At 48.3% G+C, this 17010-nt stretch overlaps 1 pseudogene; it reads left to right on the top strand.

Moving 5' to 3' along the window:
- Positions 1 to 211: 211 nt before the first annotated feature.
- Positions 212 to 16754, top strand: LOC110559847 (sperm motility kinase 4A-like; annotated as a pseudogene).
- The last annotated feature ends 256 nt before the right edge of the window (positions 16755 to 17010 follow it).

Raw genomic sequence — 17010 nt, 5'->3', positions numbered from 1 at the left:
ATGTACATACATATATACTTAAAGGAGGCTGTGCAGCTAGGGCATGGCAGGTTGGCATGACTGCCCAACTGTGGTCAGGTCTCCTACGCACTTACCCACAACAGAGCCAGTGCTGTGTAGAAGGGAACCACTGGGAAACTCTGGGAAAGGCGCACTGAGGACTCAGAACAGGTACAGGCACTAGAGTACGGAATGGCAGAGGGTGTCAGACATGGACACTCACTGTGGGGCACCCTGCCTTCTCTACCCTCTTAAGCTTGAGGATAATAAGCACCAGGCCATTGGATGTCAGATCTTCAGAAAGAACCTTCTGGATGCCATGTTAGCAACCGACAGCCTTGGCATGCATTTCTGGTCCCAAGACTATGCCTGTGTTGTGGACATGAGGGTGAGGCTGGAGACTCTTTTGCTTTTCTAGCCTCTTTTAAGCCTCCTGTGAGTGGCCTGTGCCAGGCCAGCAGAGTGAGGACATTCCCAGACCCACAGGAAACTGCAGGCCCTGGATGCTTAGGCACTATGCTGAGCACCACACCATGACCTTCCTGGCCATTAGTATATCCAGTCAACCAGTGCTGGATATACTAGCAGAATGCTTGAGACAATAGAAATGTGTCCTTTTCTAACTGGAAAAAAAAAATACGATACACAAAATTTGATACAAGTGAACAATGTGTCTCTGTTATTGAGCCAAGATGGATGAAATCGTGACTGAATGGATAGCATGAGAGGAGTCTTACCAGTGCTACCCAATCTTCCTTCCATGTGCAGGTCCCCATGATCCAGTGCTCATGTGGACTCAGGGCTGCTGCTCTGGGCATGAGCAAGCTCTGTTGCCCTAAGCTGGCCATGACAGAAATTAGCCACTACCTGTGTGCAAAGTTCTAGCTTGGTGCAGGGGTTCTCATGAGGAAAGAACTGGCACAAAGCCAAGGCCCCTGCAGGAGTACTCCTGGGTCACAGCCAGCAAGATTGTCCCAATCCAGTGACACCCCATAACCCCAGATGGTCCTGCTGGGCTCTCTCCTCCCTGGACTCAACTGTGGGTACACAGTTTCCTCTTCCTGTGCAGAGGGACCTACTCAGCTTTTCTCTGGGCTCCCCGTCTCTTCAAATGCCATGTGTATCTATCTGAGGTGGCGGCCTCACTCCCTGTGTTGACTCCCTCTCGCCCGTGTAGCTGCAAGAACGCCGTGCTCAGAGGATATCCCAATAGGTCCCCAAGACATGTTGGTGACTCCTGCAGTGCACAGATCATCGTGGTGGGGAAGCACTCATGTCTGATGAGATCCTGTAGCTTCATGGTTAGGAGAAGGAGCATTGACTCGATGAGGCCCTTTCCACGTCTGGCGTCTCTAGCAATCTATGCATCAGGCCCACAGGACACAACAGAACAGGATTCAGACTTCTGGTGTCTCGTCTGCACGTGTGCCCACAGGTGAGGGTGGCTGCAGAAGCGACTCCAGTCCATTTCAAACAGGTGTCTCCAGCTCTCCAGCCAGCCTCCAACCCGGCATGCAGGTCCTGGTGGCTTCTGTGTAAGCTTGTGTCCACTGCACAGTTTTCTTCCATGTTCGTGTTTGTACCGTCACTGTTGGGGATTCCCCATAGAACCTCAGGACTTGATCCTGGCCCGAACCTGCTCGGTAAGGCTGACATTTTATGTGCCTAGAGTGCAGCTGGCCAGGGTGAAGCCACGGTGTCCTGTCCTCTTCCTTCACAGGGGAAATAGACTACCTCTTTCTGCTGGAGCTGCCTATAAACAAACGTGCTTTTGTTTCCTGCAGGTTTCCTCTAAGGCCTTGGTCTTGGAGGAGTTCAAAGCATTTCTTGCCAGCCTCTTGACCACCCTGAAGGTAGAACAGGGAGGCTCAGAGCTGCACAGTCTGCCACACTAAATTCCACCTCTGGCTGGTGGATTGTTGGAGCCAAGCCCAATCCACTCCTCCGGTCTCTGCCGCATCTCGGAGGCCAGGTGCCAGGCTTTCTTTTTAATTCCCTTGGGAGCCAGAATACAAACACTGTGTTCCCAACAGAGCAGGATAGAAAATCTAAAGAAAACAGCCTTCCCTACCTCCTTCTGTGACAGTTACATGATGAGACCTGATAGGCGAGGATCAGATGGAAGGGGAGGAGGTCCTCCACTATCAGTGGACTGGGGAGGGGCATGGGAGAAGATGAGGGAGGGAGGGTGGGATTGGGAAGGGATGAGGATGGGATGCAAAGTGAATAAATTGTAATAAATAAAAAATTACACCAAAAATAAAATGAAATGATCCCATGAGCACCAAGGTCAGCTTGTGTGCTGCCCTTTTCTGGGGGCAGGGACAGGAAGCAGGAAGACAGTAGTAATAGGGGAGGGGACAGTGAGAGGCCACAGAGAGCCAGTCAACAGGGCAGAAAAGAGGCTGCTGGGAGAGTGAGCCCCTTCACAGCCTCTGTATCCCAGCCTGTGAAATGGAGTTAATGGCATTTGCTCTGCCCAGTGCAAAGAGAGTGGACGAGGTCAGGGGCCAGCCAGTGCTCAAGCCCTGGGCAAGCCCCTGGTCCTGCTGCCCACAGTTCCATAGAAGGCTTGGAGATCAGGATGCAGACCCACTTTGGCCCTAAAGAGGGTGCTGAGATGCTAGGCAGATGCCCGTGTTAATGTTCTTGCTCAGTTATTTAGTCTTGCCACGGAGGTCAAGGCTGAGGCGAGCAACGGCACCTGGGAATTTCCAGGGCACACCAGCTGCCAGGCTTTTGATTGGCCCACTGGGTGATGTCGTGGTGTGTCCTGTCCCTTTGGTGGTTTCACACAGCTGACATGTTGACCAGAGCTTGTCGGGCTCCCTCATTTCATCTGCAGGTCCCCAGTGTAGTCCCCATGAACCTGCACGCAGTAGTGTGGAAGGGCACCAGCGGCCAGCACAGTTCACTGGGCAGAGGCTGTCCCCCACACTTCTCTCTTAGGCCAGAGAGGGAGAGATGTGTTGGTAGGTTTGTGTGGAGTCCAGGGGTCCTTGGGCTTTGCTCCTACTGGAAGTCAGTCTGGTGTTCTGAAAAGGCATGAGCAAACTACCAGAAGAGACAAGAAGTTTTATAAGCTGTGGTAGGTAGATAGTTGAAATATCAGCATTGGGATGCCAGTGATACCAGTATTTTAAACAAAGTCCATTTCCTTAGCCCACAGGGCTTCTCACAGGGCAATAAATGTCAAATAAGATGAGGGTGCCTCTCTCTGCCTAGAAACCTCCCCCCTCCAGCCTCAGGGGCTGCCCTTGAGTCTCACTGTGCTCTGTGGCCTGGGGACATTGCCCCACAGGGTCTTGGCAGGGTTCGAGGGCTCTTTTATAAGAGTGTTAAAGCATAGCAGTAGAAACCAGGCATGGCCAGCACTTCCACAGGACCCACACATGTCCCCGTGCTGACTCTCATTCCCCAAGGTCTCCTCTCTTAGAGAGTTCCTGGAACTGTCTGCCTGAGGATTTGTGGTGGTGGAGGCTGCTGCAAGCATGACTTCTCTTCAGTAAGCTGCATTCTCCTGGTTGTTTGAAGGCACCAGCATCCTTGGCACTGTGCCCACGTTTGAGAAGCACAAAGGCTCAAAGGCCAGTGGTTATGTGCCCGTGTAAAGCAGGGCAGAGAGAGAGGATTTAGAGGGCACAGGAAGAAAAAGGAGCCCCTCAAGTGGGAATCTGGCTAAACCTCTCACCAACAAGAACTGCATCTCAATTGACACCTGCTTAAGACCGTTCTCCCTTCCCAGCTACAAACATGTAACTTTAAATAATATCACAGTAAATTCCATTTACACGGAAAGGACATGCATGTACTACGCCTTTTGCACAACTCTAGCGGCTCCTGGTTTAACTCGATCAGATTATAATTCCATCCAGGTTACCTCCTACCCCATAATTACACTTACCAAATGAGGGAAAGAGGGCGCGTCTTAGCAACCTTTCCAGATATAATTTGAGAGCCACCGAAATGGTATATATGGTCAACACTAAGACACTTAAATTGCAATTTTCCATGGGTAAGCCTGCACCCATGTGTGGGTATATGTGTCTGATATCTGGTGGATCTGAGATCCTTATCCATGTTCTTAGATCTGCTCTTAATTCTCTTCTTGTTCACCTTTCTAACATCTGCAGTAAAAATCTCAGGTCTGCTTCAGTCTGGCTACACTTGAAATTCTTTTCTGCCCACAAGTCACAGATCCCAGCCTGGTACGCGTCAAGGACGGAAAAGATTATGGAACTCCTCAGGCTGCTGCTGAAAGGGGACAGCATGGAGCTGTGTCGCTGTCCCTTCACAGCTGAAACTTGGGCATTCCTGTTATCAACTACAGCACAGGACACTCTTCCCATAATGCCCTGGGGCTGGGGTGTGAATCAACAGGAGAGCATTTGTCTAATATGCACTAGCCGCTGGCTTTGACCTGGACACCGTGAACTCTCTGTCCGCTACTTTTAGGTGACTCTGTAGATCTTATATGTAAAAATCTACATTATCTATTATGGTTTGTCTCCATAGTCCTTGAGTAGGAGAGAAACTTACTTAGTAGGGTCCCGCACAAGATCCTCCAACTGCCATTTGTAACACCAAGCTTGGATACCCAGAACAAGGGCACGTAGAGAAGACACTGGACCTGAGCGTGATTCTCCATGATTTGAAGACACTGCCACCACCAGGAAAGAAGGTTTGATGTAGGAGTGTAAGGATGAAGGGTCCACACAGATGTGGCAGCAAAGGCAAAGTCTCAGACTGAGGAACCACGCATGGTACAGGCACAATGGAGCAAGTACCGCTAGAGAGATGCTCCTGAACAGCCAGAGCCCTGCAAATTCTCCCCCTCCTGCATCCTAATTAGCAAGCTCAGTAAGTTCCAGGGGCCTCAGGCAGTTTTTCCTTTGCCTCTGAAAACCACCCCACAGACCTGAGACACCCACTGCCAGCAGAACACTTTCTCAGCACCCCTCAGGCAGTGACTCTTGGCTCACAAATAACTAAAAGGGAACTAAACTGGGGACTGAGAACAGACTGAGTCCCAGGACTGCGGAGGAAGGTCTCTGAGTCTCTGCAATGTCACATGGCACCTCAAAGGACACCTTTCAGGGGAGCTGGTGAACAGCACTTTACCTTTGCTTTCAGTGGTACAACTGTCTGAGGTGAGGCAGAACCTGCAGGGCTGGAGGGATTAGAGAATGTATGTGTGTGGGGTGGTGGTGGTGAAGGGTTAACTAAAGGCTGCATGTCCCCTGAGCACCTTGGTGGGGGTGAAGGGTGACTTGACAGCTCCAGTCCAGTGCCTGACACTACTTCCTCTGAGGCTCAACAACCCCCTCACATGCAGGCAGCAAGGCCCAGAAGGTGTCCACAGCTCCCCTGGCCTGAAACTGCCCTGCGATTGATACTAAAATAAAGGAGGCAGGGACTTGAGCTTGAGATCACTGACTCAGGCTAGAGAGGACCCCAGGGCACCTGGAGCTCAGCTGCAGAGTCAGAGGCTGAGCCACAGTGGCCAGGGGTGGCAGGCTTTGCTTTGGGTCTTTGCTTTTCTGCTCTCAGGCCTGGCAATGAACTCCAAGGATGAGGCTTTTTCCCCCAGGTTTAGTGTCTGCAGACATGCAGCTCCTCTACAGGGAGTTCAAAACCTGAGAAGGGAGTCTTCAAATGTAAAATAGGAGACACTTGACTGAACACAGCTCTTCTGGAAAGCAGAGGCCTGAGCCTTTCGGTGTCAAATAGTTAGCTGTGGCTGCACTGGGTGCTCAGGAATAACACAGCACCCTGGGTCTTCACTGTGGTTCAGAGTCCCCTTGCTACCACATTTGTGAGCACCCTCCATCCTTACACTCCTAGATCAAACCTCCTTTCCTGTGGGCTGTGTCTTCAAATCATGGAGAATCGCACTCAGGTCCAGTGTGTTCTCTGGGTCCAGTGTGTTTCTCTAAGCTGTGTCAGCTCAGTAGCTCTGTTCTTTCTGGTCGCAATGTGCACAGAGCATCTGGTCCTCACCTTGGTCTTTTCCTCCTTCGGACTTTATCGCCTGAAGTGAGCCCTGCCCAGAGCATGGACTTGGATAGTGTTTTCTACACATCATGGCTGCCAAACTCTGTCTGTGGAGAGAGAAAGAGAAAAAGAGAGAGACAGACAGAACATACAGTAGCCACTGAGGAAGCATTTACTGTGTTCTCCATTAGCCTTACAGCTTTTGTTTATCATTTCCTGATTACTGTCTTTTGCACTTACCTGGTGTCTTGGTAAAGAAAGGCTTTTTCTCTCTCTTCTCTGTTATTCTAGTTTTTTTTTTTTTCTGTGTCACCATGGAGATTACACTGAAAATGTGTGAACTCGCTAACATACAGACCACTTGCATACAAAATGCTGCTCTCACAGCCCTGAGTGACCGCTTCAGGCCTGGATGTTACAGTGACACTTCTGTGTACCCAAGCCTAGAGGCCGCTGTTTGGGGTCTTGTGACATGACATCTCTCCAGTCTTGGAGGAAGCAAAGTTCATCTTGCCTGTCCTAATTGTCCATGGAGTCACCTGTTCTTTATTGCTTCAGTGAGTTCATGAGTGTAGTGGTACTGTCACGTCAAGAAGATAATATTTTGCTCCAGTCTTTCCCGACCTCTGTTTCTTACAGTCTTTCTGCCGCCTTTTCCACGATGGTCCCTGAGCCTTGGAGGGAGGGAGGATATGATGTAGATGTCCCGTTTGTGTCTGATCCCTCCAGTGATACTTAGTCTCTATTCTTTGATGAGGTGTGAGTTTCTGTGTTCCTGCACAGAGAAATTTCTCTTATGAGATCTGAGGGTTGCACTAATAAGTCTAATGATTTGATGCCAGTATCCACTTACGGATAAGGACATTAACAGGAAAGAATGCCATGTCTTTCTGAATCTGGGTTACCTCACTTAGTATAATCTTTTTTTTAGTTCCATCCATTTACTTGCAAATTTCATAATTTCAGTTTTCTTTACAGCTGAATCAAATTCCATTGTGTGTAGGTACCACATTTTCATTAGCTATTCATTGGTTGAATGACATCTAGTTTGTTGACATATCCTGGCTATTATGAATGGAACAGCACTGGATGAGCAAGTGTCTCTGCTGGAGGAAATAGAGTTCCTTGAGTGGTTTAGCTTGATTGCACAGTAGATCAATTCCTGGTTTTCTGAGGAAGAGCCACAGTTATTTCTACAGTGGTTGCGCCAGCTTATACCCCCATGAACAGTGGATGAGGGTTTCCATCCCCTGCATGCAGACCAGCATTTGTTAGTCATAGCTCTTCTGACTAGAATAAGATGAAATCTCAGGCTAGTTTTAACTTTCATTTCCCTGATGGTCAAGGATCACGAACATTAAAAATTTATATATTTCTTAGCCATTTCTGTGTCTTCTGAGAAATATCTTCTCAGTTTTGTTTTGATTCCTAGGTTTTTAGTTTTCATGTAGTTTTGTTTGTTTGGAGTTTGGTTTGCTTTAGTTTAATTTTATATTGTTTATATTTTCTAATTTTTTAAATTTCTTTGATCTTTTAATATTTCTTTGCATATTTTTCTTCTAACACAATTACTACTATTCATTCTTAGTGTTGCTGAGCTCCGGTCTTCCCTCCCTAGTGACTTGAAGCAGTTTTTGTTTTTTTTTTTCTTGGCTCTGTGCGTATGTGATTTTGGTTGTTCTGGATTTTTGCTGTTGTTCCTAGTTTGATTGGCTTTTAGTTTTCTGCCTTGTTTACTTTGCACTATTTTAGTTTTTGTCTTAAATTTCTTTCCTTTATTTCTTCTTTTAAGTTTTAGGTAGCATTTATATTTTGTTACCTTAAAAGAACTCTTGGAGTGAAGAGGAGTCAGCAGAACTCAGATGTGAGTCCAGCTTCTCTGATAGAGAGAATTTCCACTCTCAGGAGACAACCTCAAAGACCATCGGCCATGGAGGCTACGCCAAAGGAAAGCTAGCTCATCAATGCCTCATGAGTGCCCTGCCCTCATGGCTGTCAAAGTGCTTCTAAAGAAGCAGCAATGGTGCCAGCTAGTCACATCCAAGGCAGATATACCGATGATGGCCAGCCTTTCAGCATCATCTCACTTCTCCAGGTGGTTGAGTCTGAGAAGAGAGTATAATTCATCATGGAGCTGGTCGAGGGACAGCAGCTTTGTCAATATATTCAAAAGGCTGGCCACCTCCAGGAGGATGAGGCCCGGGGAATATTCAGGCAAATAATTGCAGCTGTGAGCTACTGCCATGACCAGGGTATAGTTCACAGGGACCTGAAACCAGAGAGTATCATCTTGGACAGGAACGGAAAAGTCAAAATCATTGACTTCAGCCTTGGTACCCAAGTCTGGCCAGGGCAGACGCTGGGCCGTCACTGTGGTGCTTACTCTTTTGGTGTCCCTGCGCTCTGCGCTCTTCCTTGGCAGACTTTATAATGACCCCACGATCAACATGTGGATCTTAGGAGTCATCTTATATTTCATGGTGGTTGGGAAGATCCCATTGGATGCTGTCACCATACCAGAGCTGTGAAGGCAGGTTGTATCAAGGAAGTACACTGTCCCCTCTGGCCTGTCAAAAGAGCTTCAGGACCTGCATAGTCTCTTATTGACAGTCAACCCCAAGTTTAGGCCAACAGCCACTGAAGTGATGACCCACCCCTGGCTCAGGGAAGACACGAAGGGTTCCCTAATCACTGTGAAGAAATGATCCCCAGCTTGCCTGACCCTGCGATTGTTGAAGTCATGCAACATATTGGGTTTCAAGCCCAGGATAGTAAAGATTCATCACAACAAAGGAAATATAATCAGACCATGGCACGCCATTGCTTACTGCAAAGGCAGGCTCAGCAGGGGCATGGCTGCCCAGCCCGGGCTCAGCACATGAATCCATGGGTGACCCCATTACTTTCCCTTGAAGATCCTGCTGCTTTCTCTCTGGCACCAAGGAGGAGGGGAAGTGAGCCCTCCCTTAGCACCCTCTGGTCACCCTCCAATGATTAGATGTCTGCCTATGGCCAGAAGGCTGGTCAAAGGGGAAGTAGGAGAGCCGCTGGGCCTGCCACTCATCTCTTCAGGCCACTAAAAAAGTCATCCACACTGGACCAAGTCCACCAACGTACCAGGAGTGCCCCCTGCATTTATTTCACAAGCAGCAGCAGTGAGAGCACAGAAAATAACATATGCTCCCCCAGTGCCTCAGCAAAGGGCAAGTCTGTTCCCAGTGAGGGCCAGCACAGAGGCCTGAAGGGATGGGCAAGGAAGATAAGAATTTCCCTGATAAGCCTGCATTGCTGCTTTCCATTGAGAAAGAAATCTAGCCGAGAGCAGAACAAAGTCTCCCCTCAGAAAAGAGACACATGGAGGAAGTCCAGAGAAGAAGCAGCAGACATGGCCCAGGTGCATTTCTGTACTTGAATGTATGTTTTACTCATGTGTGTGTCAACTGACAGATCACAGTTATGTGTATGTATAGGGTACGATGTATTTGGAAGCTAGACCTAGACATCATGGGATGGTTAAATCGAACCTGTCAACAGATCTAGAATCCCAGGAGATAGCTCTCACCTTATCCTGCACATGGGAAATCTAGAAAAGTTGGACTAGATATAGACAGCAGAAGGGTATTGAGAAGAGGAGAAAGTGGGAGAAGAAAGAGGAGGAGATGCCGAGGGAGGGGAAGATGCACATGGGTGGGAGCTAGGAGATGGGGGAAGAGGTGACATGGAGCTAAGGTCCAGACGGCAAGGAGCAGTTTGGAGAGCAGTGCAGAACAGGGTGACCACAGCTGAGAAGATGCCCTCTATAGCTGATGTCACAGGAGTTCCTTTCATGTGAGTTGTTGCATTGTAAAAGATCACTAGGGGATGCAGAACGCCACAGTTCTACAGCTATGGTGTCAGAGAGGACCCATGTAACATGTATGGACACAGACCTGCAGGAGGGAGCCATGTGGAAAGCCATTATGTTCTGTGTCCATTATGCCTTGCTCAGAGGCCAGCCCCAAGGAAGGGATCAAATGATGAATCCCAGGAGACAGGAATTTGGCAAAGACACTGCCCTTCAAGGGTATCCCAAGGCAGGAGCTGAAAGCCTGCCCAAAACTGCTGGAGACAGAAGCCCCTCTACGTACCTGGGTTCACATTAGACCCCTCATCTTGGGTACTTCCCTGCCTCACTCTTAGTAGAGACCATAACGTTTCTTGCTCTGTTTGCCATGAATCTTAGAATAAAATTGATGTTTGTGAAAGACAACCACGGAGATTTTCCTGCATCTTCTTTACATAGGAAAATTGTGCCCGTGGTTCTCAAAAGCCCCAGGAAGAGTAACTTCATGCCCCAAACCACAAAATCATTAAAAGCACCTTTGACGAGACCAAGTTCTAAGGTACCTGAAGGAGAAAATAATGTAGAACCTGAGTGTGGACTGCGGGTCCTTCTGGACCTAGCAGAGTTTTCAGAAGGACCGGGGAGGACATTAGGTGACACGAGATTGTCCCTCATTCATAGAGGCATGATAACCTGGTGAACTCCTGTAGACGTGTCATGGGCTGGGTCCCAGGATTGCTGAGAAGCCAGGCCCATCTTGCTGTGTTCCTTCATTATATCATACAAGGCATTCACTCTCCCTGTCGTGATAGTTTCCTTTTTAGATACACGGGACAGCGTTATCCCTCTGTGTCCTATCCCAGGCATGCATCCTTCAGCAAACAAGTCGGATCTGGGACAGAAGAAGGATGTGTGTTGGGAGAGAGAAGTGTAGATGCTCCATGTGAGAGGGTGTGCCCTGCCACAGGGACCTAACAAATGCCAACCCAAAACCCTATTGTACATGACAGGTTACCAACACCTAGGGAACCCCATCTCACAGGCACTGAAGCTCCAGTTCAGGTGTGCACCTGTCACTGTCATGGAAGGGTCTCAGATTCCTGAGATGTCCTCACAGCATCCTTCCAGTTCTTTATGTCATAATGTCACCAATCTATTTAGCAAGTACCCCTCTCTAAACTGCATTCTTTAAATTCAGCTTCATGAGCTCTCACGGAACAGACACTGGTGTGTGTGTGTGTGTGTGTGTGTGTGTGTGTGTGTGCATGCGTTGTTTTCCAGGACATATTACACTAGGAGCATCCTCTAGTCCACGCCCTACCAGAATCCTCAGGCCCATCGCTCTGTTCAAGTCTCTATCACAATGTCCAGTAAGCGCCTCTTAGAACATTCTCCAGATTATCCAGTAGCCCACATCTCCAAACTTCTCCCAATGCTTCCCGAAAACACACCATGATGATGCCTGAACCACATACCATCAGGGACATATACCATCAGAGGACACTCCAGCATTAGTACCATTGTTCCACATTAGATTTCCATTGCGGTGAAAAAAATACCTCAGTCAATCAAATGATAAGGAAAACAAGTTTTATTTTGCTCACTGTTTCAGAGCTCACAGCCCATGGGTAGCTCTTTCCAAATCATTAGACCTATGGTGAACTGGAGCAGGGATGCCTGGGAAAACACTGTTCACTCCACAGTAGCCAGACCAAGAAAATAAAGAATTGATTCCACAGAAGTGTCCGCATCTTGCCATTAAGCCCCAGGTCCATAATGAACTAAGCCATTCCTGCCAGAGGCTGAGCCAGGTGCTGGTGAGTCCAGGCTGGGTATGGTGATCTGATGCAGGGGAGTGCATTCTAGCTGGGGCTGGGGAGGGGGCACTGGCACCAACTGATGTGGGCAATCACCAACATAGCCCTGCGGTACTGTCCAGCAGGGTGGAGCCTAGACCCTTCCCTGAGGACAGACTCTTTCTTCCTGTGTTGGGGTCTGGTCCCTCCGTGACAACGCCTGGTACCACCTCACCTACCTAGTGAGAACGGTGGGCTTTGCTGATATAGATTCTAACAGTGGTGAAGAGAGTGTGTCCTCATCACCAGACACATGTCACACATTTCCGGGATTCAGTTTGGGAGGAGGCATAAGAAACAGAAAGTGCCCTGTTCTTGCATGTATTCGCAATGACAGTGGTGACCAGGGCTCAGAGGTCAGCTTTGCTTTGCTCTTTTCTGCTTTTTTGTGGCCCTGGCACAGTATTTCCCTCAGTTCCCTTTTTTTTCCTGGGTGGGAGGGCAAACACCAGCCTCCTCCTTCCAAGTTCAGAGTACAAGCACTAGGGCAGCGCCAGGAAATGGGTTGTCAGTGTTGTGCTCTCCCTTTCTGTTTCTGTGCGATGCATACTGTGTCACCCAAAGCAGGTGCAGAGCTTGGAGGCAGGAGCAGTTACCTGCAGAGCCGTCTCTCTGGCATCACTAATAAAATCTTCTGTGTAGGTTTTGATTGGCTCTTATTTATACACCAATTTGAAGAGCATCTGCATCCTAAAAATGCTTAATCTTCCACAAAATGTAATGTCTCTCTATTCATCACAATCTTTAATTTTATAAATTTTGATGAATAAATGTTATATTTTTGTTAAACTTATTCTCAGGTATTTTTATTATTATACGAGGGTTGTATTCTTGATTTTATCCTTAGATTTTTTTTTATTCGTGCATATAGGCATATACTTCACTTGTATATTTATCACATATCATGTATTCCTGCTGAATACATCATGAGTTTTAATATTTTCATGTGGATTTAGGTTTTCTATGCATAGAATCATGCCATTGCTGAGTAATGACAGTTTTATTTCTCCTTTTATGTTGCAAGTGCTTTTTGCTTTCTTTTCTCTTGACCCATTGCACTGGCTAGAACCTCTAGAGCAAGTTAAAAGGGGGAGGGAACCACACCCTTTTCTTATTCCCAGGTGTTTTAGTTAGGGCTTCTATTGCTTTGATGAAACATTGACTAAAGCAAGATGGGGAGGAAAGGGTTTGTTTATTTGGCTTACGTTTCCACATTGCAGGCCATCGCTGAAGGAAGTCAGGACAGGAGCTCATACAGGCCCAGAACCTAGAGGCAGGAGCTGATGCAGAGACCATGGAGGGGTGCTGCATACTGGCTTGCTTACACGGCTTGCTCAGCCTGCTTTCTTAGAGAACCCAGGGCCACCTGCCCAAGGGTGGCCCTACCCTACAATAGGCTGGGACTTCCTCCATGGATCACTAATTAAGAAAATGCTCCATGGGCTTGGCTATAGCTTGATCTTATGGAGATACTCCAGGCACTGTGGCAGGCTCTTGCATGTACATTCCATGTGCACTACCTCCGAGGGAGATATTAACCTGCAATTTACAGTTGAAAGAAGGGAGGTGCACACCAAGGGCTGAGTTCCACCTCTAGCAGCCATAGAACAGGGATCTGGACCTAAGTCGGCTGAACTCTAAAGCCTTCCATGGAGCCACACCTTCAGCCTGCTCCCTATATGTGATCATGTGGTGGAGTTGTGTGTGCTTGGCAGGGGTTAAGGGTGGCTATCTCCTAGTATGAGCCACTTCATACTAGAAGGTCACAGCGGTGACCAGGACACCATGGTGGGAGCGTGACACAGGTCCTCCTCACTTCCAGGAGGCCTCTCCTTACATCCCTTGTTGCCTCACAACCAAATCGCCATGAGGCACTTGGTGTCTCTGAAAAGAATTAAAAGATCAGTTGTGTTAACTCTTGAAAGGGGAAAAAAATATGCCTGTACAAGAGTATCGTGGTCTGATGAACTGTGAAACATGGCTTTGGAAATGGATGAAAATAATTTAAAACACTGAGGTCCAGTCACTTTCACCCACTGGGTTATTATTTGCAACAAGGACGGTTAGCTTCTGGGGCTGTGGCTAACGGCAAGGTGCATTCTGGCTCCTGAGGTTCCCAGGTGACGTCCTGTTTTGGAGGACTAGGAAACCAACAGAAAGACTCAGACACAACTTTTTGAGAAGTGTGGGGGAGGAAAACCTCTCTGCATAGGACTGCAGTCCTAACTGGGAGTGGGAATCGGAGGGCTTGACCCTAGGGAAGTGGATGCACAGAAGAGGCAAAACCCAATACAATGGGTGGAGCCAAGGGAAGACCCAGTCCTAGCAGCTGGAGAACATGTTTCGGGCAGAAACACGGCAGGAGCACACAGCAGAGTCCAGTACTTAGGACCAGGAGCAGCTCAGCCCATTCAGTTGTAGCCAGGAGTGTCCAGGCAGAGAACCCTCCTTCCAAACCCCAGCCTTTGTTGTGGGACCAATGGCTGCCAATTTACCACAGACTCTGTGATGCCTCACCGGCTTCTGGAACACTTGAATTTTCTGTAATGGCAGATAACCGCCATGTAGAGCCTGGGGAATGTTCACCTCCCCGTACCCACCACCCTCATCTTCCGGAAACACTGGCTTCTAAGCAGCCCATTGACCAGTTTCCTGCAAGGCATAGCAAGGACCTCTGTGCCTGTTGCAACCTTCACCCAGAAAGACTGATAGGGAAGAGCAGTGAGGAAGAATCCAGGCCTGTAGTGTAGACAGTGAAAGCAACAGGCATGGGCACCTATAACAGAAAACAGGGTATTCTGATGTGGACTACGAGAAAGGCAGACACGGGCACAGGTGATAGGAGGTAGCGCAGCCTTGATGAGGAGCCGCGACACAGGGATGTGGATAGCAGGTGGAAGGGCATCCTGTGTGGGATGGTGAAGCCCTGGTTAGTTTGTCAGCTTGACACAGATAGAGTCATTTGAGAAGAGAGACTCTCAGCTGAGAAAATGTCCCACTGGATGGCCTGCGTGAAAGCCAGAGGGGTATTTTCTTGATTAATGATTGATGTGGGCGGGCCTGGCCCACTGTAGGCAGTGCATTCTCTGGGCAGTTAGTCTTAAGCTGTATGAGAAATCAGGCTGAGCCATCTGTAGAAAGCAAGCCAGTAAGCACCATTCCTTCATGGCTTTTGCCTCAGTTCCTGCCTCCAGGTTCCTGCCTTAAGTTTCCGTCCCTTTCTGATGGATGGTGATCACCATGAGCTTTTCCCTCCAGAAGCCCACCTTGGGTGCTTCGAGGGGTGAGATGAGCCCCACCCTCCTGGCCACACTGGTAGGCTCAGAGCAGAGGATGGCAGCTGCCTGCCTCCTGCAGCTTTTCTATCCTGGGGTGAATCTAAAGCCCCTCCCTGTTGGGATTGGCTGGGATCCTCACTCCTGCAGGTTTTGCAGTAACAAAGCCCAAGGTGACCATGACAACACCCAGGGTTTTCAAGTACAAGCCAACAGCCAGCACTTGCCGTGGGGCCCTGTGTTTTCTGTTTAGTTCCTTCTCTGCCTCATAGTTTTCATAACTGGGGCCAAATTTCAAGGCAGATAAATGAGGCTAAGCGCAGAATCTAGCAATGTGCCAACCTTGAAAAGTCAGTTCCTCTCAGTGTTTATCTTGAGCATAGATCCATCTGCTCGCTGTGTTTTTCTGATGTCATCTTTGCCCTGGACTCACCCTTCCCTGTATGTCTGGAAAAAAGAGAAATGTTTTTCTAAACTCTTGCATGATGAAAGTACCAAAGGTTTCTTTCAACTTCCTTGTCTTTGGAAATAACTGTGGCAGGGATAGCCCATTGGGGAATTTATACAGTATTTTTGTTGGTGGTGGTGGTGGTGGTAGTGGTGGTCCAGTTAATGCTAAGCAAAGACAGAAGGGCACTAGTTCAAAGCTGCACTGATTACCTTCTGCCATGTAACAAGTCGCCCCAAATCTGATGGCCTAAAACCTTAAGTCTGTAACGCTGTAGGTCAGAAATTGGGAGTGGCCTAACAGAGTGGCCCTGGATGATGGTCAGGGCTATGACTGTCTGGAGGACTGGCAGGGGTTGGAAGGACAACTGGTCAGGTGATTTACGCTCATGGCTGGCAAACTGGTCCGGTCATTGGCAGGACCACACTCTCCCAAGTGGTCCTTCTTGGGTTGCCAAGTGTCTGTATGCACAGTGGCCACTTTCTTGAAGTGCCAGTCTAAGAGCTGAAGAGGGAGTCAGGTGTCTTTGCTGCCTAAATCCAGTTTTATCCATCCACTCCCACTCCACTGCTTACCTGGACCAGCCTTGGCCCAGAAGAGAAGAGGATGCCAGGAGTGAAGAACAAGAATGCTGCACGTTAAACACTGATACTCCAGTAACTATAGACATGCCTGATTTTGCAGAAATGTGGAAAAATATGTCCTCAGTGAACCAAGGTGCTTTGTTATAGTGGTAAATCACTGTATTTGTCCAGTTTTTTGCTGCTATAACAAAACGAATTCAAGTCTGGGTAATATGTGAACAAAAGAGGTTTATTTATCTTACTGTTTGAGAGATTTAACTGTCATGGGTTGGCTCCAATGTCAAGATGTCATGGTGGATGACATGATGACAAAGAGTATACCTGACCAGTCACTTACTTGACACATGGAGCCAGGCAGGTGTTGGAGAGTAGCACTGCTCTTTTGTAACATTTCCCGGAAGGAGATTACTCGGGTCTGTGAGAACTAGTCCCTTCTGTGCGCAGTGCCCTCATGACCCCTCCACACGGCCCTAGTTCCAGAGGTTTCACCTCATCAACCCCGTCACCATGGAGCCCAGGCTCCCAGCATGTGACCCCTTGGGAGGCACCAGAAACCTAAGGACAGCCATCACCAACCTAGGTGCCCACAGGTGACTGAGCAATAAGCAGGCAATATTCAGAGCATCTTTGAACAGCACAGGTCACAGAACAAAACATAGACAACAGGACTTGGGTTTTAACTGTATCTCAGTTTACCTGTCAACATCTGTTTACCTTTCCAGAAAGGATGAAGAGAAACACAAGCTCACGCCCCACTTTTCAGATACTGACTAAAGTTCTATGTAACCTAAATCAAAATCACAGCTCCTGTCTGACACACAGGTATTTTGTCTGTGCGTATAGCTTTCTGAAGAATAATCACAGCATCTCCCTGAAGGCATTTTCTGTCTAGCAACAAGGAAATCACCTGGTGTCTGGGAGGATGAAGGAGGGGATGCCGTAGCAGCCGAAGCTGGGGTATGCAGGATTTACCTAGGGAGTTCCCTAAGGCTCTCTTAGACTAAGCTTTTAGAGGTAGAGAGAGCTGCTG

Source organism: Meriones unguiculatus, chromosome 20, assembly GCF_030254825.1.
Source record: "Meriones unguiculatus strain TT.TT164.6M chromosome 20, Bangor_MerUng_6.1, whole genome shotgun sequence".
In the NCBI taxonomy this organism is placed as follows: domain Eukaryota; kingdom Metazoa; phylum Chordata; class Mammalia; order Rodentia; family Muridae; genus Meriones; species Meriones unguiculatus.
The sequence above is the reverse complement of the archived record's forward strand: the minus strand, read 5'-3'. Positions and strand labels throughout refer to the sequence as shown.